The sequence below is a fragment of the Lontra canadensis genome, unplaced genomic scaffold (assembly GCF_010015895.1).
Source record: "Lontra canadensis isolate GAN:19392208 unplaced genomic scaffold, GSC_riverotter_1.0 scaffold21, whole genome shotgun sequence".
Classification (NCBI taxonomy): domain Eukaryota; kingdom Metazoa; phylum Chordata; class Mammalia; order Carnivora; family Mustelidae; genus Lontra; species Lontra canadensis.
The window spans coordinates 20,059,745-20,085,206 of NW_022631015.1; the positions used below are offsets into that span (position 1 = coordinate 20,059,745).

General features: G+C 43.9%; 1 long non-coding RNA gene across 1 annotated transcript in view; it reads left to right on the forward strand.

The window, feature by feature from the left end:
* Positions 1–20,021, forward strand: part of LOC116869979 — a 137,070-nt gene extending 117,049 nt beyond the window's left edge. Inside the window, exon 4 of the long non-coding RNA XR_004383161.1 lies at positions 19,927–20,021. This is a non-coding gene — a long non-coding RNA (uncharacterized LOC116869979). The remainder of the gene's footprint in view (positions 1–19,926) is intronic.
* Positions 20,022–25,462: the final 5,441 nt, after the last annotated feature.

Consider the following 25,462-nt stretch of genomic DNA (forward strand, 5'->3'; position numbering starts at 1 on the left):
TTTTTTAAACACTTAAAAATTTTATTTATTTGACAGAGACAGTGAGAGAGGGGACACAAGCAGGGTTAGTGGGAGAGGGAGAAGCAGGCTTCCTGCCAAGCATGGAGCCTGATGTGGGACTCGATTCTAGGACCCTGGGATCATGACCTGAGCTGAAGGTAGATGCTTAACGACTGAACCACCCAGCTGCCCCAGTGAGTGTCCTTTTATGTGGTGGGAAATTGAGTGTGTGTGTTAGAAAGGACAGCTCATCTTCTCTGGACAGAACAGCCCTGGACCGGCAGATGAGATCACACTGATGCCGTGTTGGTGGCAATCCTGACCCTTTGCTAGCATTTATGGGCTCCCAGGTACCTGAGATGAAGCTTATTTCAAGGTGACTCTTGGATAGTCTTCCTGTCTTCTCTGATGCCAGTCACGAAGAGGTTAGGTTTCTTGAAATATCAGCCTTGGTTGGCCCCCTGGCTGAACAAAGCTCTCTGGCTTAAGGAGGAAGGGATTTCTGAATAGATTTTCAGTAGTGAAGAAATGCTGAGTTTTTAAAAATACGCATTCATAGTGCAAGGCGCTCTTTTGCCTCCTGGGAATGGACATACGACTTCCAAAAACTTAATTGCAGTCAAGGGCATTTAGAGCTGTCTGTGGACAGGCAGGGGGAAGTGCTGGGGTTAAGAGAGAATGACTTTTCTCCTTGACGGTAACCATCACACAGTATTTGTGGCAATTCTTAGCACGTACGAACCTCGTATTTGGAAGGAATTGCTCAGGTTGCTTCAAGACTTAGTTTTTTGGATCAGTGTTTTTAGAACAAGTGGTTGCACTTGTTAAGAGCATTAATAAAGCTCTTCTCTGGCCTGTTCAACAAAGTGGTAGATTTCACGAAATACGGTTTTGGTACTGAAATGCCCACTAACATCAGGGGAGGGAATGGAAGGAAACTGACATTCAGACTGGTAGAGTCACCTTGAAGCAAACTGCATGAAAATAACTACTTTACAAGGGGAAGGATGTGATCATTTAACTCCTCCTGGGTGGGCTCTAGGGCCGTTAGCATCTAAAAAATGGTGAATCCAGTTTTGTTTGGTAGATAAAAACACCACAGATGGGTTTTGTTTCTATGCCCTTTTTCTTTTTTTATTAGAAAACATGGTTTAGGAACTTTTTTGATGGACGGGAAAAAAGGACAAAGTTGTTTGTCTGATTAGTGAATCGGGGACCATTTCTTGTGCCTCGATAGTAGAGCATTCAATCAAATGACTGGGCTAATTCTTATAGCTAGAGATACAGTCAGGTTTTCTGTCTTTCTCTGTTGCAACCTTCTGGGGCTTGTAACTCGCTATAGAAACCCATTAAAATTGGTGATCTGGCACAATAAAAGCTGAAAGTGTAATTCTTTGGTTTGAGCAGGAAAATAGGGAAGCAACACTTGGCCCTTGAGGGGAAGTTGCACGGGCCCAAATCCGTGTGCATGGGTTCTTAGCTCCTGTTTTCATGTGATTACTGATAATCAAAAGACAAGTGTGTTCATAACTAATCTTTATCTGCTACCTTTTTCTTGACCGTTGCCTGGGAAACTACTCTTCGAGGTACAACCTCTGATTTTTTTTTTCCCCTTCCTCTACCTTTTCCTTTTCCTTTTGCTGCTTATCCCCACCTCTTTGCCAAGAGATAAAATGATAATCTTGTCTTTTTCACCATTTCTAACAAATAATGTGAACCTAACATTTGTCACTGATATATATTAAGAATTATGTGTATTTCTGCAGTTGCTTCCTCATTGCATTGAGGAATCAAGAATCTACATATTCTTCATGGTCTTGCTGAGAGATTGCATGGCCACGAATTGACAATGAAATATATCCCACCGCTCAGGGAAACTCATATTACAAAGGGGCTGGTGATGGAGCCTGGACCATGAGCGAAGTTTAAGGCCAAAATGGAGAAGGAGGCACTAGACACTTCTCACATTATCTTCTCTACAGATTGTTGGTAGGGTCAAGGAATAATTTCCATCAGTGTCTTGACTTGTCTGGCCAATTAAGCAGACATGTTTCTGCAGTGTCAGCCCTATTAAGTGAAAAGGGTGGGTCCTACTGGGTATAATTGCAATCAAGGACAGCCCACCATCTCTTGTAATCTTACCAAAATAAGTATCCCAAACAGAACAAAATCGTGGTTAGGCAAAGCAAAACCTACAACTCTTACTAGAGGCCAGATGATTTTACATCACTATCAGTATGTGGATTTCACAGGACTCCCACTCTTGGGAGTGGAGACTCATTTGAAGTAAGCTTGGCTGGGGGAAAAAAAATTAGCTACTCAGACCTATAAAGGATATTTTGAGCTGGGCTGTAAAAAGCACATGTAATAATTAATATAAAAGCAGCTGAAAGTGCCTGAGGTCAGTAGTTGCTACATCTATATTACATGTAAACAAAGTATTAGCCAAAATTACTTTCAGAGGGCCCTAATTACATCTGTTTTAATTTGATTTAGTCTGATTTAATGACACTTTTTATATGAATTTGCTTCATGGTTACTCTGATTGCAATTTCCTTTCCCTGACAAAAGTGTATTCAAGGTGGGATAATTGTGAACTGTTTTCTTTTTCTTTTTTTTTTTTTTAAAGATTTTATTTATTTATTTGACAGAGATCACAAGTAGGCAGAAAGGCAGGCAGAGAGAGAGGAGGAAGCAGGCTCCCTGCCGAGCAGAAAGCCTGATGGGGGGCTTGATCCCAGGACCCTGGGATCATGACCTTAACCCACTGAGTCACCCAGGCACCCCCACTTTTTTTTTTTTTTTTTTTAAACCACGTAGTTTGGCGACCCTGGATTTATTACAGGCTCAGTATCTTAGAGCATGGGAATCTTTGGTTGCAAGACTATAAAGCTAACAGAGAGCCAGTCCTTGAAGCTTCATTTCAACTTGTTTACCATTAGTGCAAAATTTCATACAATGAATTAGTGTAAAATTTCATACAACGAAATGCATGAATCTTACAGGGCCTTTAGACCTTTGACAAATGGATCCACTTGTGTAACTTGGACTCCTGTCAAGCTACCATTACCATGGCCCCAGCTAGTTATTTCGTGCTCCTTCCCAGTCTCTCCCTCTTTCCTCCAGCTTCATGCAAATGAAGTCTCACAAAATGTACTGTTTTGTTAAAGGCTTCTTTGGCTCCTGAGTTTCAAGGACTGGTTTTCCCAGTATGCTTAATGGAAGCTCCTTACTAAGTAGTTGTGTAGGAATAGAGCAAACCAAGAGTGCTCCTGGTTCAAAGAAGGCAAAATTGGGGCGCCTGGGTGGCTCAATTGTTAAGCATCTGCCTTCAGCTTCGGTCATGATCTCAGGGTCCTGGGATCGAGCCCCACATTGGGCTCCCTGCTCAGTGGGAAGCCTGCTTCTCCCTTTCCCACTCCCCCTGATTGTGTTCCTTCTCTCCCTGTCTTTCTGTCAAATAAACCTTTAAAAAAAAAAAAAGGCTAAATTGTTACAATATCATTTTGGGATGGCTAAGCTATAAATACTTGTTACCAATCTATTCTTAAATTAAAAATTTAATTGAGGTATGGTAAGTTCCTATGCAGTTGTAAGAAATAATATAGCCTTTACTCTTTCCCACAATGGTAGCATTTTGTGAAAATTGAGTACAGTTTCATAATCAGGGTACTGACATTGGTGCAATCTACCAGCCTTAGAGTTCTAGTTTCACTTGTACTGGTGGATTGGCGAACACTTATGCTATACATTGTTACCGTGTGGGGGGTTTTACATCCCCCTTTCCTGTGGTCAGCACAGTAAAGGTGCTGCCCGGCTCCCACAGCACAAGGGTTCCTCCTGTTGCTCTTCAAGAGCTACAGCTGTTTCCCTCCCACCCCTCCTGTCTCTAGCCCCTGGAAACCACTAATGGCTTCTCCATTTCCTTTCTCCCTCTGTCTACCTGCCAGTGTAGGATCACAACCCCACGATCAAGAGTGGCATGCTCTATGGACTGAGTCAGCTAGGTGTCAAGGTTCTCTATTTCTTCCAAAAAAAAAAAAAAAAAAAAAGCACACAAAATTTATAACCTTTTGGAGTGCCCTTTGAAAGTCCCCATAATTCTGGGGAGATAAATCCAAGTTGCATGTATCGTTAACTGGTTTCTCTTCATGGTATGTGTATAGACATACTGTGGTTTAACCACCCACCTGTTGAAGGACATCTGGCCTGTTTGCAGTTTCGGGCTACGATGAATAAGGCTGCTCTGGTTTTATGTGAATGTAACTGTTCATCTCTTTGCGATAAACACTCAAGAATCAAATTGCTGACTTGTATGGCAACTGCATGTTTAGTTTTAAAATAAACTGCCACACCATTTTCCAGAGTAGCTGTACCATTTTTGTCTTCTTACCAGCCATGCATGAGTGACCTAGTTTCTCTGCATCCTCCCCAGCATTTGCTGTTCTCGCCGTCTTTAGTTTTCACTCTTTTGATAGGTGGAAGTGATTCCATTGTAGATTGAACTTGAATTTCAGACCACTGATGATGTCGAACATTTTGTGTGTATTTGCCATCCGTATGTTCTTGCCACTGAAATGTCTGTTCCTGCCTTTTATCCATTTTCTAATGGATTAAAAAAAAATCTGTGCTTAAAAGAAGAAACAAAACATAACCCAACTAGCTTTCAGGAGCATTAAAAATATCCCAAGAAATACTCTCTTGGCTTGAGAGATGCTGTTAGTAGCTAGTTAAGTAGATAAATAATTTCACCTAATGAATGTAAAAGGATGTTTTACATCAGAAGCGTGAACAGCAAGAATTCTCACGTGTAGTTCTCATGATTCTTCTGTCCATAGCTTGGGCTTCCAATCATTCCTGTTTTCACAGGCTCCGTGCCCTTCCTTCTTCTGCCCGAGTCCTGTTCTACTTTTCTCCTGACATCTCCGGGTGACAGACTTGCCTCCTTGACTAGTTTAATTCGGAAGCATGTCAATGGATTGCTTACATGGGTCTTGTGGCCCAAATCCTATTTTTTCAGCACAACTTGGGCTTTGGACATCCTCTGTCTTGGCACAGTCCAGTAGTGTTTGCTTCTGTCACTCTAAGAGTAAGACAGTATGACAGTTATCTTGATGGAAGGATAGGAAGTGGTCTAGAGACAGAGTAGGAAACCCTTTGAGTATACTTAGTAATGAATTTACTATAGAGTGACATATAGGGTCATCAGAACATTTCCTTCGATGATGATTTTCTGACCAAGTAATAAAAGAGCCCAAGGCTTACAGGCAAAAGGACTTGGATTTCTGACCTTGTTCTGACCTTACTAATTGAGTGACATTGGGCAGATGACTCAACCTCTCTGAGCCTTCACTTAATTGTGAAAATGGGTAATCATTCCCGTGCTGCTTCCCCAGTGAGTTATAAGTATCAAATAGGTTAATGTAATGCATTTGTAAGGATAAAACACTACACAAATGTAAGCTGCCGTTGTGCTTATAATAATTAGATTCCTTCTCCCTGTGACTAAAGCAAATAGAAATAAAACCTGGAAGAAAAACAGTCATTTTCACAGAATGAGGTCTAACGATCACTTAAGTTTTTTAAGGTGGGGGAAAAAAAGCCATAAGCATTTTCTTAGATTTGATTTTAATTTTGTGTGGTAGGCCAAACAAAACAAAACAAAGCCAAAAACCCCAAACCAAAAAACAGACAAGAAAACCCCAAAAAGCAGCTAAAAAATTAACCAACAGCAATTGCATTTCACTTAAGCTGTGATACAGCCACTGAGCAAGGCCAGTAAGAGCGAAAATGTAGTGGATTTAGGAGCATTCCAGGGTTAGTGTTTATGTTCTAGTTTTAAAATGGGTTATGAACGAACTTGCCAGTCAAAGCCTTACCTGGGATCCTATTCCCTCCCACTCTTATCTTGAATCATCAGCTAGATTAGCCTTGTGGCAAAGAAGCCAGACAGGCCCTGGTTTGTAAAAGGAGTGTTATTAATTGTGTGACCTTGGATGAAAGATTAGCTCTCTCTTTATCCATAATATAGATTCAAATGAAACTGTTAATTTGCTACCTACACCATCAATTATCTGGACATTGCCTTTGAACAGTGACTTTGACTAATTTTACATACAGTAGACTCAGGAGAGTTGGCATCCCAGTCTATAAATTGAGGAGTTCAGAGAAAGGGTTGATGAGGGTCTGTTCGGCTGCGAAATCCTATTCTAAAATATGAAGCTGGCTCTTACCAGTTAACGATTTGATGAAACCAAAAGCCAGTTTGCATGCCCTTGTTTGCCCCACATCTTCGTTTGAGTAATTTACTCTTGTGACTTAGGGTAATTAGAAGATCTCCAGGCTATTGTGAGAATCAGACGAGATTAATGTATATGAAAATGCTTTGGGGATTGTAATGTGCTACGCACACATTGTGTGTTGTCGAGGTGATGGTGGATGACATGAAGTAATGGAGAATTGCTAGGAGAAGAGTGTACATCAAGCTTGAAGACTTGTCTAATATTTCTGGTTAGTTATCGGGCAGTTTGATTTGAATCAAACTTTGATTTGAATTGCTCTCTACAATGTAACAACAAAGTTGTAGATGGGAACATTTATAAAATTTTCTTTTAAATCTGGGAGGGCCAATGTAGTGAATTCCAAGGGGGAGGATGTTAACGGAAACCCAGACAGCGTTTAGATGAGGTGACAGGAAGGGGGTCAAATGAATTATGGGAAAATGAGGAAGGAAATGAGTTAAGTCCTTATGCTTTTAGTTACAGTATATTTTTATAGTTGATTCTGTGGGTGGCATATTGTTTAATTCATTACAGCTTTTAAGGACCAATTTCAGATTAAAAGCCTGAATGATTAGAGTTTTAACCAGACTCTAATCCCAGCTACTAGAAAGTGATGACTCTTTTTGTTTTAATGTCCTTTAATCTGAAATAGATTATGGTTTTCCTGTAGTGTTGGACTCTTCAGATATTGCCTTTCAAATACAAGGATTTATTTCACTCTTTGCAAACTTCTGAGGCAGTTGCTTCCTGCCTTTAACACAGGATATTGGTATCTTAAAAAAACTCTGCATGTTTTAAATGAGAATTACATGAGGAATTTGTTTGAAGCTGGTTTCTCCTTTATTAAGAATAAGAAAATATCTGATTAGAATTGCGATGAAATTAGTAACAAGATTTTACAAAATTTCTGTTTCTTGCATCTGATGGTGTAATCTGTTAAATATATTCTGTTCTTTCCCTGAAAAAGAACTCTGAAGGAATTAAACAGGGCTTTTCTTGGAATTCATTTTGTGTGTGTGTGTGTGTGTGTGTGTGTGTGTCTGCTTGTAAGTCAGACTTATGGATAGTCTTCGTTGGCTCATGTGAGCAAGGACAGATGAAGGGTGTGCCTCTCTATCTGCTAGGCTGCCTCACACATTTCTTTCTTTCCTTAAAAATTCCTAGATCTTCCTTCATTCGTGTGCATGTAAGTAGCCTTTAGCATTTCATACAGACCAGTGATTATTGATGACTCTGGGGAGTGGAATTAATATTATTCTCAGCGTTGGGTTTAGTCCATAATTGATTTAAAAGCTTCTGAGAAACTTTCTCTGCCCACCCTAACATTTAAATAGCAGTATCGGGGCACCTGTGTGGCTCAGTGGGTTAGAGCCTCTGCCTTTGGCTCCGGTCATGGTCTCAGGGTCCTGGGATCGAGCCCCACATTGGGCTCTCTGCTCAGCAAGGAGCCTGCTTCCTCGCCCCCCTCTCTCTCCGCCTGCCTCTCTCTCTGCCTACTTGGGATCTCTGTCTGTCAAATAAGTAAATAAAAATCTTAAAAAAAAAAAAATTGCAGTATCTACCCCCCACCCAAGGCTTTGTCACTTTGTATCCCCCTCCATTTTATTTTCCTTCATAGCATTTAACACTATGTGCAGTTAGATGAAATATTTGCCAGCTGGTTGATTAATGGTCTTTGCTAGAATGTAAGCACTTTATGGCCAGGACTTTACTCTGTCTTTTGAGACTAGGACTGAGCAGGGCACATACACAAGCACTGGGTTAATGTGATCCCAGTTAAGGTGATCCCACAAAACCAACCAACAAATGAGCTAAATTCTCCTAATGTTTAAGCTCTTTCAGCTTCTAAGCTTAGTATCTGGAATTAGGCTCCATTCTTTCTGGATTCCAGCACTTTTTTTGTACTGGAGAATTTCCTAAAGAACCTTATTCTGGGAGGAAGGATGGCAAATGAGTGTGGGTGTCCAGTTATCAGGTAATTATGGGAACAATTTTAGCCTGTGATTGGAAATATTTATTTGGTTCAAGTATGCGTTTGGTCTGACCGTGGAGTTAGACTGACTTATGAAGTTGCATAAATGTTAATGAACGTTTCTAATAGGGACTATAAGCTGAAAGCACTTAAAATATCAATATTTCAGCCATATGTTAGAAAATAACCAGGGCATTACAGCTATTTTGGATTGTGGGGGGGAAATGGCTTTATTGATGAGCGCTGGAAATTCAGAGTCCTGGGTTCTTTTTTCATTCCTGCTTTTGACAGCACAAAGTATCTGTTTAATAAATGTTTCATTGACTATTACTTTCTTTAAAAATACCTTTTATATCCCTTACACTTTTAGGGCTGCAGGTGCTCGGGCTTTATTGATTTTTGTTAGTCTGTTCGTCAGGTTTATCGTCTAGTTTTTTTTGTTTTTTGTTTTTAACCCATTAGTGTCCCCACTTCAGTGTGTGTGTTTGGACAGTGATCGTCTTCTCATCAGTGCCTCACCTGTACATTTAACAAAAAATGTTTTTAAAGATTTTATTTATTTATTTGACAGAGAGAGCGAGATCACAAGTAGGCAGAGGCAGGCAGAGAGAGGGAAGCAGGCTCCCTGCTGAGCAGAGAGCCCCATGCCAGGCTCGATCCCAGGACCCTGAGATCATGACCTGAGCCGAAGGCAGAGGCTTAACCCTCTGAGCCACCCAGGTACCTCTCACCTGCACATTTTTATACCTCAGCTTCGTATAAACTTCACCCGAACAACTAGTCCAGCCTTTAAGATACAGGATTGTTTCACTGTACCTAAGGCGCGGTTAACAAACAAGGACGGCCGGGCGGGTTTTGATGGCGATGGGGAATGTTGTTTTGAATGAAAGTAGCCCAAGATGAGAGTCGCCCGAGGAGGGTGGACCTCGATACCTCGATAAATCTTGCAGGAAAGCAGCTCAGGCGTGAACCAGGTGCCCTGTTTAAAGAAAGCCCATTTACTACCATTAGTGTTATCAGGACTTTTCTGCCAGACTTCTCTCTGTCTGGGGCCTACTTGGTGAATTTTTAACTGAACAGACTTTATAATGGGAGCAAAGGAAAAGACCATAAACAGCCAAAAGGAAACCACTTCAGAATCCCACATGCCTGACCCTGCTCCCTCCCTCCCTTGGCTCTTTGTCTGCCCTCACCCCCCTTGCTGGGCACTCTGGAGGGGTGGTCCTGAGACCACCAGCATCCAACCCCTTGTGGAACTTGTCTGAAAGGGCTAATTCCTGGCTTCTACTGTCGACCTGCTCAGTCGGAAACCACTGGGGCAGGATTTTGAAGTTTTAAAAGGCACCTCTCCCGTGATTCTTAGGCACGTTCAAGTTTGGCAACCTCTGGTTCCTGGTTCAGTGTTACTCCTTGTCTTAAGGTAGCACAGTCTTTTGTGTGTGGATTTTTTGGTTTTGTTTTTGTTTTTTGGTCATTTTTTGGGCCACATTATGCCGTGAACAGAGGAGAGAGAGCTGCTAAGAAAGAAGACCCATTTTTCTCTTCTGGCTCTAGTTTCTTAAAGGTTGTAGGAGGAATTGAGAACACACACACCCATTTCTTCAGTGGCTGTGCTCTTTGGCGGGATACCCTAGATCTAGTCAATTTTAACGTGCCGGTGTATATTGGCAAGGAACACCTCTGCAGGTGGAAATGAGAAATCCAGGAGCTCAGTAAGGTCCTACCCATTGGTGCACAGAACCGCTCTGATGAAGATGTCATCGGGATGAGCAGGCCAGATGCGTTCAGTAATTCAGGGTGAGCTGGGATTGAATTTTCATTCTGGGTGGCAGGGAGGGCTTTTTATTTTTAATTTTTAAAGGTTTTATTTATTTGAGAGCGAGAGAGAGAGAGAGAGAGAGATCGAGAATCTGAAGCGGACTCTGCACTGAGCACGGTTCCCACAACTGTGAGATCATGACCTGAGCCGAAACCCAGAGTCAGGTGCTCAACGGACTGGGCCACCCAGGAGTCCCAAGGAGGGCTTTTTAAATGCAACTGGTATAGAATGTTCTCTAATAATCCAGTACTGGGTGGGTCTCAGGAGACGGTTCAGAGTAAAAATACTGCTGGAGGTTTGGAAAGGGACTACATGATCGTACCCTCTGGGATATCCATTTATGAACGCTCCTCTGTAAGGGTCCCGGTTTCCTAGCGCATGAACCGCAGCCCATCTACGGTCAGGATACATTCTGAGACTTGAAGCAGAACACACTTTCCAATGTATTTGTAAGGGATTCTAGAGGTGTCCGCTGATGGCAGAACATCTGAGCTTTGTCGTCTCACATGGGCACCTGTGTTGAAAGGAAAAAAGCCGCTCCCTTGGTTTAGGTCAAAAAGGAGTTTTCGTTCCCAGCTTCTATGACCTCATTCAGGTTGAGTTGGTGTGGGAAGTGTGCAAGTCCGGCCCCCTGCCCGAAGTGCCGGAGAGCGGGATGAGGAGAGTGGGTTCTACGTTCTTGCCCTCAATCATCTCCAGTTTGCGGAGTTAGAAGTGGAAACAGGATGGAGAACTAGTTTTGGTAAAAACCACTCGGTCATGAAAACCGATCGAAATGCTTAGTGAACTGCTGCATTAGATCGGATGGTGGTGGTTTTAAATGGCCTGAGAAGACCTAGGGAAGAGCTAAGGGATGATTTTCCGACTGATGGGACAACACCCAGGAACGTGAAGCCATAGGGCAAAATGAAGAATGTGGCTTAGCGGCTTCAAGGGTTGTGTAGTGGACATGGAGTGGGCTGGCATTCTGGGTGCACGGCCGCTGGTGGCCACATTCCTTTCTCCTCTCAACTTCCCCAAGACCTGTGGATTCCGGGGAGTCGCCCTTTAGGATGTGTAGGTTTTTCTTGAACTAATCTTGACTTAAGTTCCTGCAAGTGCTTTTGGAACACACCCTGGCTGAGTTTCAGCTCAAAATTTAGATTGTTTCCTTCTCTTGCAGGCTCGTGGGAAGGATTACATCAGACAATATCTATAAGGCCTCCATCCAGTTTTTGCTATACAATAAGTACTTGGCCAAATGAGCTCCCCTTGCCCACCCCCACTCCCGTGGAAAAACCCATGAATTAATGGAAAGGAGTTATTCCAGTGATGGGAAAGCACTGTTGCTGCCCATGGCTCTAATATTTTGTTCTCTGGAACACACAGGTGGCTCAGTTGGTGAAGCATCTGCCTCTGGCTCAAGTCATGGTCATGGAGTTCTGGGATCGAACCCCATATCAGCCTCCCTGCTCAGCAGGGAGTTTGCTTCTCTCTCTGTCCCTCATCTTGCTTGTGCTCTCTCTCTTTCTCTCTCTCAAATGGATAAATAGAATCTAAAAAAAATAAGCAGAATTGAGGTATGAGGAGTCTTTTATCATTCCTTGTAAACCAAGAAGCCGCCTCTAACCTCAGACATTTCCATGCCCCAAGTCCAGGCTGGGTGAAGAACTGGGGTACAGAGATTTCATGGAACCCTTGTTTTTGGAGGTTCTGCGTGGATGCCGAGTGTTTGGGGCCAGCCCTGCTCTAACATGCGGTGGTGAGGAAAGGATGGACAGTTGCACATGGAGAGGAGCTGGGGAGGCCCCCGGTGAATGCAGAGCCCTCTGTAGCAGGAAGAAACCGGCTTCGGCTTTAGAGGTTTTGACTTTAGCTTTTATTGCTTGACTTTTGGAGAGGCACAGCTTGATTTAAGATTAGCCAAAGCAGCATCTTAATTGAAGGAGTGACAGCTATTGGGACAACCAAGTGTAATTAACTTGATGTTTTCGCATTCCTTTTCCATTCTTTGCCTTGCTTGTGCTTTGATCTCTAATGATATCAGCACGATGAATTATACTGCACATTAAATATCTGCAGACCATTCTTTTCGTGAGTGCTAGGGCATTTTTACCTCCTGGTAAGACGGACGGGTAAGGAACACGCTGTACAGAGGGAAGCATGTTTTCAGTTGGAGTAACAACCAGCAACATCACAAATTCAGGGTCAGAATAAACTCTCTAAACTCTCCTCCACAGCTGCACGAAACTTTGTGATGTTAGCAAATGGAGTAGGGTATGGAGGAGGTAGACTCAGAAGATAATTATTACATGAAAATCTATTTGCTCCCCTCTTGGAGCAGGCTCTCTCCTTCTCCACATGTGATTTGCCTACGATATTCCTGATTTGGGGAATAGTTAGGAGTTCACTACCTGTTCATTTCCCTGCAACTCCCTTTTATTTTTACTCTTGCAAATCCGAAGTTTGTGCTACAAAAATGTAATCATCCCTTTCTAAGGAATCAAAAGATCTGTATTGGGGGTGGCTGTCCACTCATTTGTGTCACATTGGGAAAGTTGGGCAACTTTCCTGAACCTCCATTTTCTGAGCTATAACAAGGGTATGCCTACTGGCTGTATTGCTGGAGGGTTGCAGAAGATAAGTGTATGTAGAAATGCCTGGGAAACCCTAAATTTCTTTTTTTTTTTTTTAATTTTAAATTTTAAATTTTTTAATTTTTTAAAGATTTTAATTTATTTATTTGACAGACAGAGATCACAAGTAGGCAGAGAGGCATGCAGAGAGAGAGGAGGAAGCAGGCTCCCGGCTGAGCAGAGAGCCCGATGCGGGGCTCGACCCCAGGACCCTGGGATCATGACCTAAGCCGAAGGCAGAAGCTTTAACCCACTGAGCCACCCAGGTGCCCCGAAATCCTAAATTTCTTAAAATAGGATTCTCTAATGATGCTGAGAGGAAGACAGCCCAGAAGAAGGAGGAGAGCATGTGTGTCCTTTCAGGGTCTAAGGTTTGGTAAGAAAATCTCCCTCCTCTAGGTATCTCTTCCTCCTGTCGGCCTCCCTTTACCAGTCTCCTCACTGTGTCTGTTCTCTGCCTGGCCATTTGGGGACAGACACAATGTCTAAGGAACACACCAACAATCAGACGGTTGCTGATTTAGATAAGCTGTGGTCCGTTAGGAGACACAGATACAACTTTTTATGTTTCTCCCCTTTCCCCCTTACCTCCTCCTCTTGATATTTTTTGGGGATATGAGGTACTAAAATTGGAGTATCTCAACCCAGATTTGGGGGTCAAACTGTGCATATGGGAATTGAGGCCCTTTCTATCCACGAGGTGATATTTCACATTTTATTTTCAAGGTAAGCAGATTCATAAACGTGTGTCTAATTACTTTACATTGGAGGCTTAAAAACTCAAATATTACTGTTTATTCTGACCTTGTACCCTTGTTACGTATGTCAAAATCAGGTTCTCCTGCAATTTTGTTTGCGTACATACATATATATATATATTTTTTTTTCTTTTCTTTTTAATCACCTTGTTAAGTGTTCATTTAGGAAGGTGATTTGAAGCACTTCTGTCCTGACTGCCTCATTGTGTGCCTTTCTGCTCCTTGCTCATCTAGAAATCACCCATCTCAACTGTGACCCAGTCCTTGCAGTAAGCGTGTGCTGCATATTAGCGTGCTGGCATTTAGAGACGGTCATCCCCCTTGTAGCTTTCGATGGATTTTGATTCTGTTCTATGTGGCCTCAAATTTATTCTTGTCCTTTTCTCTTAGAGACAAGACGTAGGAAGGAAGAGACAAGATCACAGCATGAAGATTGAATGTATTTCTCAATCTTCACATCCTTAACCGCTTTCTTTGATGCATTTGAGTTTGCTATAAAATGTTAGGGGAGGAAGGAAGGCAACCGCTGATAATCAAAGGGGAAGACAGATCAGGGCAGGACTCCGTGACATTTGAGGCTACATTTTGGAGCTGTTGCAAGAGTTATGGCTGCCTGGGACTGTTTGGCCTGGCTACATGTCAGGGCCATTAGCTTCAGAATAACAGAGCCTCTAAGAGAATGTACTTTTTTAGAAAACTCCTCATTAATTTAATTTATGGAGGGGAGAGGAGTTAGGGAGTGAAGAGCTAGAAGCCTGGGGTTTCAGCAGTGCCTGGAGGTTAGGTTAGGGGAAAAACAAAAGCCAAGAACGCTGGATTGTGTGAAAATCTTAAAACTCCCCAGCTTTGCCTCGGGTGGTCTCCGAGGCCTGTCTTACTGGGGTGGAATTGCCTCCATGGCCTTTGGAGCTCTGTCCCTACCCATGGATCCCAGCTGGGAAATCTTCAACCCTAATTAAGTTTGTGTTTGTTTTGTTTCTTCTCCAGCCCTTGTGTTTGAATAGCTCTATGTGTGTCTAGTCTCTTGCTAACAGCTTTTCCCACCGTTGGGAAAATGTAGTGTCTCTGTGGCGTTGGTCTTTACCTAGCGGGCTTTGGCCGCCATCTTGAAGTGGGTGACGTGTGTATACCCCTCTCCCTGCAGTCCCCCATGTGGCTTTTACCGTATTTGGGCAGTGGAAGGATCAAAGCTGTCTTTACTAATCAAAGACTGGGAAAAGATAGTGGTGCCTGAGTCCCCAGAGCCATGGGAATGTGCCAGGATCAACCTCTCCTTTCTCATAAAACCCCTTTGCCCTGTTTTCCTGAGCCCAGATAGGAGAGGTCTGTGAGGTGGATGGAGAGAGAAGGAGGAAACCATTCAGGAATGCTTGCTGAGCCGGCCTCTTTGCTGTGTGCTGAGATCCTAAGGAAGGAAAAATATCCTGCCAAGTCATCCAGAGGCAGCAGTGCTCTTCCCCTGGTGCTGTCAGTACAACGCCATGACGGCAGATGGAGAAGAGCCCACGGCGGGGCCCCAGGGAGGTCAGAGGAAACTGCACTGAGGAAGTGGTGTTTTGGCCAGGGATCAAAGAATGCACACTTAGAAGCCTTTGGGAATGAAAGTGGGTGTTCACGTGGAAGGAGTATCATGGAAAATAGTATGGGGGTAAAAAGGATAGGTCTACAAGAAGTTCACTATTTCTGGGGTGCCTGGGTGGCTCAGTCGGTGAAGCGCCCGCCTTCAGCTCTGGTCATGATCCCAAGGTCCTGGGATTGAGCCCTGCTTCGGGCTCTCTGCTCAGCGGGGAATCTGCTTCTCCCCTCTCCCTCTGCCCCTCCTCCCTGCTCATGTGCGCATGCTCTCCGTCTTGTTCTCTCACTCTCAAATAAATAAAATCTAAAAAAAAAAAAAAAAAAGTTCACTATTTCTGTAAAAGTCCTTTGTTCATTTAACGTGGATTTTGCATACTCACTTGATGGCAAGTGCCATGTTAGTTAGCAGGAGTAAAACTGGCAAACAGGCCAGATACTCAGGAGAATTTTGTGGCGGATCGGCTGTGGGAGGGGGTCTCAAGGTGTCTGACACTGAGATCAGATGGCTAGTTTGCTAGCAAGGAGGGGACCAAGCCGGAAGGAGGAGTAAGGGTGGGCGTGATGCGGGGGGTTGGTCAGGAAATGATGTGGCTAAGCCTCTCCGATGTATCTAAAGGACAGGTGAGGAGGTGGTTGGGTTTCCAGCTCTAGAGCTCCGATCCCAGGTCTGGGTGGCCGATGCAAACTTGAGGGAAAGTTCCCTCTGTAGTTACAACCGGACCAGGCTTGCTGAGGGTCATTGCCTAGTCGGGTGCAGGGAGAGAGCCAGCCGAGGAGGCTATGGGTGAGGAATGGCAGACATTGGGAGATGGTCCTAAAAACCGATGGCAGGGAAATAAGCAGATCCCAGCTATAGCCAGAAGTCAAGGCAGGGCAGATGTCTGCTGAGCGCAGAGACGCGAAGGTCACTGTCACGCAGCTCCTGTGGAAAGATCGTGTGCTGTTTGCTCTGGGGGTATTGGAAAGTCATGGGATGCATGTGTGTGTGTGCGTTTTTTTGGTGGGTTTTATCAGTTCGATTCTCTTTGGTCTTCATGATTGGAGGGCCCTGCTGGCATTCGCGAGCAGAACAGGAGGTGCACACCTTGCATGCACAGGGTAGTTCTGTCCACGAAAACATGTCCTGTGTGACCTTGACCTCCCAATCTCTCCATCTTATGTGAGGTTTAAAAACAGACCTGTTCTCAGGTACTTGAGCTGGAACTGACCTGTTTCTACATACGGGCACGAAGCGTTTGTGATTATGTTTTAATAAACACATTGGATTTCCCAGGAATAAAACTACGTAAATTGGGGGAAGATGGTACCTGCTTTTATGTAGAGTTTTACTAGAAATTCACAATCTGGGGAAACCGCGTCTTCAGAGGCAGCACCCGCCTGTGGTATTAGAGTGATCCGGGAAAACAGTGTGGGTCTGCGCTCGTGGCTGTTGTGTGCACGAGGATTCGACGTGCAGAGGCCTCTGTTTGCTCCTTTGCGTCCTCTGGTTTGGTTCTGCACAAATATTTAAGCAAAAGTATTTAAATTGTATACCTTTTTCTTTTCCATTTCCTCTTCTACTCAGGGCATTAGAATGATTTGCTTTCGGAAATGGTCATGCAGGTAGATCCTACTTGTGATTTCCATTTCAGGGCAGAACAGCGTATTATGAAGAGGGAGACTCGGGATTTTCAAGCTTATTGGCCCCCAGCTGTATCTTCAGGCACTTTCCCTACACTTTTAAGGGGAGTTCTGTATCTTGTCGTCTCCCGTTCCTTAGAGCATGAGGCTCTCAGACCTTCTAATCAGAATCACGGGGAGGGCATGTGAAATGCAGGTTCCTGGGCCCCACTGTACCCCTCCTGACTTCCTTGCCGAAGACTCTGGGATCTGTATGACGTTTTCCCTCCCCGGCATCGGCCTGATTCTTATCCCTCTAACATCTGAGAACTCACTTCGGGAGACAAGGGGAATCTGCCAAGAATTTGGAGAAATCAAGGGACAGAAGCAGATTTGGGAGCTAAAAACCACATATTGATGGGACTTTGGAAGGAAAGCTGAAGGAGCCTGGGACTCATGAACTCACTGGGGCCTCCTCTTGATGGGAAAAATTTGAAACCTAGCTACGGTAGACACAGAAGAGAAATTACTAAAAAAGTAAAATGCTGCAACATCCTCCCTATGTGGAATGAGAGGGATAGAGGATGATGAGAGAGAGATTCTGGCCAGGGGCGGGGCTGGGGGGGTGGGATCACAGATGGAGCCCGGGCATTCAGCAGGGAGGATGGCTGGACTGTGAGTTCTCGTGTGGGCATGCTGACTTAAGTGTCCCGTCTGACCTGTAAGCTGAGATTTGGGTTTGTACCTGGGTCATTTAGTTTAGGAGAGCAGTCTCCCTGAGAGGAGGAGGAGGGCATTGCTCATATGAAGCGGGTTCCCTGGTAGGGCTTGTTTTCTCTAGGCAAATACCCAGAACTTTCATGAATGGGTATATATGTGGACTCGCCTTTTTCTTCCTGTTTCTAAGCAAATCTTCCAAAATCTCTGAGGCTTCTTTTAGGCATGGCGGGTTTGATGACTGAAGACAGAAGGACTTGAAGAATCAGCTGAAGGGAATGCAATTCCATCTTTGAGTAAGCTTAACTGGGGGGCAGTCGGCCTGCCTCTGGTTTTGCTGTGCAGCCCAGCCTTAGACCCAGGATGTGCCTGACAGGGACGGGCAGGGTTTAGGACGTCGTCAGGAAGGTCACTCTGAAAACAGCTGCCAGTCTATAAAGTCAGTGGGGTTGTAGGAATTGCATCTGTGGGAGCTGATCATGAAGACCCCCAAATCCAATTTTTTTAAAAAACTCTGAATCTTTCCCCCCTTAATATACATAGCCATGCCTTTGAGATGACTGGAGTTTGAAGTATGTTCAGTAAGGAGATTCTAGCTTTAATGGCCATGGTCCCATGCCATTCTTTCCTTTTTACTCATTCATATTGGAACTTGCAAATAAGATGTAAAATTAAACAGACCGATTTCTTTTTGTTTAGCCTCTGACCTCCCGTGTCAGAAATCACAGCTGCTTTCTGTTTGGGCCTCCCTCTTAGCTCTGCTATTAGGAGAAATGGTATAGTGTGAAGTCATTCCTCCCATGCCTCCTGGGTACTTCTGTCCTCATTTTGCTAACTTAATAGCAAATCGAGCAAGGGCTTTCTACACTGGTTCTCGGTCAATGCTCAGTGTCTTTCATGAGGGGTCCAGGATCTCCAGCCCTTACTGTGGTTTTCACTGCGGAGAAGTTTCACTTTCAGTGTTTAAAAATCACTGAGTGCCAGGCTCTGGGGACTGACTTCTGGGGGAGGGCCCCCGTATTTAAATGCATTTTCACAGTGCCAGCTTGTGGCTTGTGTCTCACCGGAGTTTCCATCCACCCTAACTCCCAGCATGCAAGGGTTTATGACGAGGCTGCTCAGTTTCACCACAAACTGAAGCTTGGTACACAGACGTCGAGCCTGAAGCAAACTTTTTCATCTGCAAAAACACAGTTTCTCTGTAAAACCACTAATAAAGAAGCAAGGCTAGTGATTACTGTTGTTGGTTTACTTACTACCATTAGACTGTCATGTGAACCGGTCACCCCGGGAGTTTGGGCAAAAGATCATGAATGCGATGTTGAATTTTGCAGCGTGTTTTCCTCTCAGTTTCAAGGCTCGTTTGTCTGACTGTCGTGCGGGGGAGACAGAAATGCTCAGGACCTTGGGTGAGCCCCTGTCCTCCACCCTAGGAGCAGGAGAAGGGACGCTGGGGTAGTTGAGGGGTGCTGGGCAACACAAGTCCACCATGGAGTCAGCATGGTCATGGTTCAGGGGCACATTTTCATTCCCAGGTCTATTTGATGCTGAAGGACCCTTGTAGGGAGAGCAGGCACCCGGCGCTCTCTCCCTCCTACCATGATAATGGTGATGGTGATGGTGATGGGTTTCCCCGTATCACCCCAGAGCTCTGGCCTCCCTTGTGCCTAGTTGGAAGCATAGGCAAAATGCTGGTTTGAGTGAGGCACAAAACCTGTGGCCCAGGAACAGAGACCGTGTGATTCCCAGTTGGATGAATCCAGGACTCTGGCCTAACCACTCCATGCTTCAATCACTGAGACTATTTTACCCATAGGTTAATGGCTGACACGCTGAAGATAACCTCGTATGGGTCAGGTCCTGCCAGTCTTGTCCCTCTCCACCATGTTGTCATAGAAATTCATTACATTTTTCTTCTCTTTAACTTCTGTTGACTTTATTCTCTTCTGTCTTCATCTCCTCTTCTTGGTGGATCTTCTTTGCTCTCCCTTCAAATAATTTAGACTCAGGAACCGTTCGGAGAGACCCTCCTGAGTACCGGGTGGGTGAGTTCAATGTCTTCACACATATTCATGACAGACTGGGTGGGTGACCTCAAGTCTGATATTGAAATGATACACATCTATAGAATAGATGATCTGTGTTTACCATGGAGATTTATTAAAACCGAGGTTGAGCGAACATCTATAGGAATCCAGCAGCATCCAGTCTAGCAGATAGAAAGTTCTGAGGAGCTGTACAAAATGAAAGGCTTTTATAAACAGAAGGGAGTGGGAATAAGGAAGTTATACTCTGGGGGACGTGGAGGGGAGAAGGGCAGGCTGGGTATTACAAGATTCCTTTCCTCAGGATGGCGGGGGTCTATCAGGGAAATACCTGACCAGGGCCGATCAGGTGATTCTTGACTGGCTTAAGGTTATGCTACTGGAAGAATCAAAACTGTAGGTTGAGTCTGATTTTAGTGACTTGGGACCTAGTGTGGGTGATTCCATTTTGAGTGTGTTGTCTGAGGAAGTGTGTGTGTGCGCACGTGTGTGTGTGTGTGTGTGTGTGTGTGTGTGTTTTAAACATGTCTATTTGTAATCTTCAGGTATCCCTGCAATGAAGTAACATACCCAGTTAGGCTGTTTCCATTAAAGGGATGCATCAAACTTAAGTGATTTAGAAAAACATGTCTCTTCTGGTTCCAGGACTTGTGGTTGGTGAACGAGTGAGGGCTGGCTGTATGTCTTCCCCCATCCCGAGTCGGGCATGATTGTATAGGAGAGAGCACTCAAAATGGCCCTGAGAAAGTCATCAATTGGTACCAATCCTCTTTCCAGTGTGTGTGTCTGCCACTCAACATGACTCCAGTTTTAGGAAAGGTGTCACACTTACTCAAGAGATAACAAAGTACTGTTAATATAATGCAAAATTCTCTATGGATAGGAGGACATATCTAAGTTTTTAGATGACTAGCACAGACAGATGGTCTAAGGAATTATTTGTGCAGATCTTGCTATCCATATGATAGAGTGGTGATTGGCAAGCAAGGCTTAGTCAGGCCTCTGAATGCAACCTGTGGTTTTTTTTTTCTTCCCTTCAGTAACGTAGAAGGTCATTTCCAGCATAGACCTCTTGTTTTACACTGAAGGGTTAAGTACTATGAATGCCAGGTGGGCCCTTAGATTCCAAGTGTGATGGTTGTCAATTGGGATTGTATGCCTGGATAAGTAAGTATCTTACGAAAAGTTTTATGTTTTCGTGAAATTCCTATCTTAGCCTTCTCGCCAAATCCAGTGGCTTAGCTCTAATTAGATGAAAAACCAATAAAAAAAATAATAAACAGAGAAACCAGGAGTTAGGCTTTGGAACACTGCACTTATCGACCTCCTGTATGCCTATTAAGAAATGGGCTTCTTGGGACACCTGGGTCGCTCAGTGGGTTAAGCCTCTGCCTCCAGCTCAGGTCAGCTCAGGTCCTGGGATCGAATCCCTGCATCAGGCTCCCTGCTCAGCGAGGAGCATGTTTCTACCTCTGCCCGCTGCTCCCCCTGCTTGTGCTCTCTCTCTCTTTCTGGCAAATAAACTTTAAAAAAAAAAAAAAAAAGGAAAAACAGGGCTTCTTAAAACTCCTTTACCATGCATGGCCCTTTCCCATACCTGTTCATTTTCTGTCTTCTGTGAGTGGAAAACATGACCTGTAACGATGTAACTGTCTTCCTTTGTTCTCTAGTGAATGTTCTCTACATTCTGTGCAGATGTAGCCTGTTAGCTGGGAGTGGGAGAGAATGTGACTATGAATCTGCTGCTCCCAATAAGAGAGCTCATTTTTTACACAGAAGCCAAATCCTGTCTATCAAGATGTGGACTCTTTGGGTGAAGTGTTTATAAGCACTGACTTAGGTCATTATCAACAGAATGGACGACTGGACTCTCTTGGACTGTATTGTTTCCGAACAAAAAGTTACCCCTTGAGTTCTTTTTCCTTTGGAAGTCATAGGGTAGTTCCTTAGCTCCGTGGCTCACTTCCTGTTTTGGGGGACAGGATGTTGGGTAGTAAATGGCGAGGCCCATAGACATCTACTCCAGTAGCCCAGGCAAATGGATTGTTTCCGTGGTTTATCCGAGGAGCATGGAGTCAAGTTGCCTCTTGTCAGACTGGACTGTTCCTAAAAACAGAAAAGGGATGTTTTAGTGGCTTTTTTTTTTTTTTTTTTTTAAATCCACCTAATCTTTCTATTCTATGACTGTGGCTTTACTTTTTTAAAATTATCTTTTAGTTTATCTTCTCTGTGTGTAAAAATGCCCAGCTGATCCCCGGTAGAAGGAGTGATTTGTATAGACTTAAAAATGCGCCCCTCCCCCAGTTTGCCAACGCATCTGAGAATGTGTCTCTCGAATGAGACAAGATTTTTTTCCCCCTAAAATCTCAAACCTGTCTTCATCTGTTGCTCACTTCAAAGTGCCCATCCTTCATGTTAACGTTATTTGTCCCAAACAGAATTTTGCTATTGATGAGGATCATAGGACATTTTACCTGGGGGTGGGGAGGAGAGAGGAAAGATGGCTGTTCTTCATGCCTCGGTGCCATATTTTGGGAATACCCTACGCCTCATCGTAGTTTGGGAATACCCTCCACGTATGTACTTCTAAACTTTCTCTTCCTGAATTTTAGAAGCAGATGTGATGCGTCTGCATTCCACAAAGGGACTGCATTAAAAATTACACCATTGCATTGACTGGAATGAAAAGACAAAGGCTAGATGAGATGTCGAGTAGAAGGATGCCTCATGAGGTCGCTTAAGTGCCAGCTGCTGGGCAACACTGAGGAAAGGACTCATTGCAAAGATGGCGGAAGGAGCAGATACTGTGATATATCAGCCCTCACGAGAGCTTTCTGTAGTTCTGAAAAATGGAAGCTTGGCCTGGGTTCCCTGGTGTCTACTGGAGGGTGTTTGTTCTGCAAATATCCTTTTGATTTATCACATAACTTCAATGTGTTGCCTCTGGAATCAGAATTTGGAGGCCAGATTCCACTGTCATTGCTGACTTCAATAAGTGTGTTGTGAGTATGTTGGATTTGAATTACAGATTAAAGAATGAGCATGGAAAATCGAGTCAGGGAGATTTTATAAGGAAAAGCATTGTTTTGGTTTATAATGTCCCAGGGCCTCTTACATCTGGCCATACCTTTGCTCACACCTTTGTGCACACACGTCACGGGCAACTCTAGGCCTCTGGATACTTGCCAGCCCTTGTACTCCTCGCTGAGGCTAATTCGGTCAACGTGATTAGCGATGTGTGGTGACTTATCTACGACAGTTAAAAACAAAAATGAAAACAACAAAGAAAGCATCAAAAAACAATTGGCTTTTTCCTGTTGCCAGCCAGTCCCTGTCTGTAGTTATTAGTTGGTTTTGTGCTGAGGGAATATAAAATTGAAAATTCTAAACTAAACGTAATTAGGGAGGGAAATCGGTTGCCAACTTACCACCCCCATATAATACAACTAAAACCAAATGTAAATGATTTTCTGATGATCCAAATTAGTTTTCCCTCCTGCCAACTACATTGGAGCACCAAGATTAGAGAGTAGTAACAAGGCCTTCTAATAGGTAGGTTTTGGGAAGGATTCCACTTATCTTCGGAAAGGGTATTGGGAAGAATGCCTTTTTGAAACATTTACTTATGTGTTTATTTTTGGGTTTACGATACTAGCATACTGCCTTTTGATTTGTTCCTTTTCTGAGTGTTCAGATTTTCATGTCTTGCTTTTGATTTTTGTCTTGGTGAATTTTTATAACTTTCAAAATGAGAACATCCATTGCTTAGCATATGGGACAAAAGGAAATTTTTTCTCCCTTATAGATTTCTTTCTTTCTCTCTTTCTCTTTCTTTCTTTCTTTGTTTTCATAAGGCATCAAAACCCTTTTTCACTTTTTCTTTTTTTCCCTTAAGCCTCAGATGACCTGAGGGTTTAGAGGTCCGAGGTGAGATTCTTTGCTTCACACACAACTGTCTTCTCCTTTGATTGTGATCCCCCTGGTTTGAACCGGGATTCCATGGGGCAGGGAGAATCTTTGTGCTGGCTGGCGTTGGTGGGTTTGTATGTATGGGCAGTTTGATGTTTCAGATTCTGTGGCCCCTAAACAGGGAGGACCCCAACTCCTCTTATCCCTTTGAATCTGAGTTTACCTTTGAAGCAAGTTAATTATGAAAAGGTACAGACTAATGACTCTGTGGCCATGTTTCTGGCATGGGAGCTGGTAAGTTCCAAGCCAGAGGAAGCTTATAGACATTGAATTCGCTTTGAGTAGAGTCCTTTTTTTTTTTTTCCTTCCTCCTTGTACATTGTTAAATCTGTAGGAAAGGAACATCGGCTTAAGATCTGTCATTCTGGCTCTAGGCCAGCATGCCAAATTCTGTCATCTTTGCTGCATGGCCAAGCATATTTTATTACATGTTATAATTCTGGGCTTGGGCTTGATCCAGCAATCCTGATACAACATCAGATGGTGAGGGGTGTGGAAAAGGAAAAGGGCTATATTCATTTCTTGTCAAGGTTTGGGGAGACGTGTTGAGAGCGGAGTGGATGTTGCTGTTGAATAGGGCAGGAATTTTTCATGGGGACAGTAAACCTCTTCTGTGTGCCGCCTGGAGTTTTAATGACATCATTTCTGTTCATCCAGATTGTTGAGCTTTAGGCTGAAGACAAATTTGGGCCATGCTCCTGCTCTGGCCACCACATTTAGGCTGAAGACAAATTTGGGCCATGCTCCTGCTCTGGCCACCACATCTCCAAGGGGCTCAGCAGTGAGCCCCAGCCTGGAGGACAGTGTCACCATCACAGACATGTAGGATTTGTCCCCATGGTTCCATGCTCCTGGGGTTCATGGTGAGGCTTGGCTTCCATTGGTCATGGGGTGGGGGGAAGTTGGATTCCTTAACTCTTATGTCTGCCCTGGGCAAGGATTAATGATTTCAGAATGAACTTTTCTCATTCCTTTCTTAAAACTGGCTTCAGGTTGGGGGGTTGGAAGCAGTATGAGTAGATAATAGTTTTTGAAATAGTAGGGAAAAGGATTGTGTTTGTTTCTTGGGCCCAGAGAGCCGTGACTTGACCCTGTCATTGGCAGTACGGTCCCTCCTGATCCTAGTGGCTCCGCAGATGAACTTGGCTTTGGTTTGTCAGTGAGGGACAGTCCTAAAGCTCTAGAGTGGGTTCAGCAGCTTTGCAAGAAGCAGTGACCCAAGGTTCCAGCCACTGTCCCCCACCTTCCACTTACTGTTTGGGGATTGTCAGAAGACTGACTGGGGTGAGGAGGAAGAGGGACTGGGAAGGTTTTTCTTCTTCTTCTTCTTCTTCTTTTTTTTTTTTTTTTGGCAGTTTGGCTGCTGAATGAAAGCAGGCACTTTATTTAGAAGTGAGTAGGGAGGGAAATGCAGCTCAGGGTTGACACCCTTCTGGTGCTTATCCATAAATATGAAATGGTGTTAGAACACCAGACACCAGAGGCCTTTCTGATTGGTTGTCGGTGATGTCATCTTGTCATTAATACTGTGCTCAGAAAATAAACTGATCTGCCTGTTTTCTCTCTTTCTGACTTTTAAAGCTGAAATGTATAAAATCCATTTTGTAATCTAAAATGTGGCATGTCAGTCAGAGCATTTTGAAAGGATTCTATTTTTCGTGTTCAGAGTCATTTTGGCCTTCCCTTGAGCACTGCGGTAACGAGTCACAAGTACTCAGCCTGTCTCATCTTACGGCTGGAAAGTAAGGCAGACACTTTTCAACACCTGGGTACCAACAGTTGCTATTTACCTGTACGAAGCGCTGAGGTCGTAGATGGGAGTTTCTTTCTGGCAGCCTTTCCATGTCTTAGTATGCTCATGGTTCAGGTTGGCACTTTTGGGTACTGGAGGGACGTGGATGGAAATGAAAAGTGCTTGCTCTGTGTTCTTAGATCCTAATTTTATTTCTCTACCTCTGATAACTCTGTAGTCAAATCGAAACCAGCCTCCTTTTCCACTTAATGCTCATCTGATCTCATGATGGTGTTTCAGCAGGAGGATCACACTTGTGGAATGTCCATTCTGTGTGTGTGTGTGTGTGTGTGTGTGTGTGTGTGTGTGTGTGTAAAATC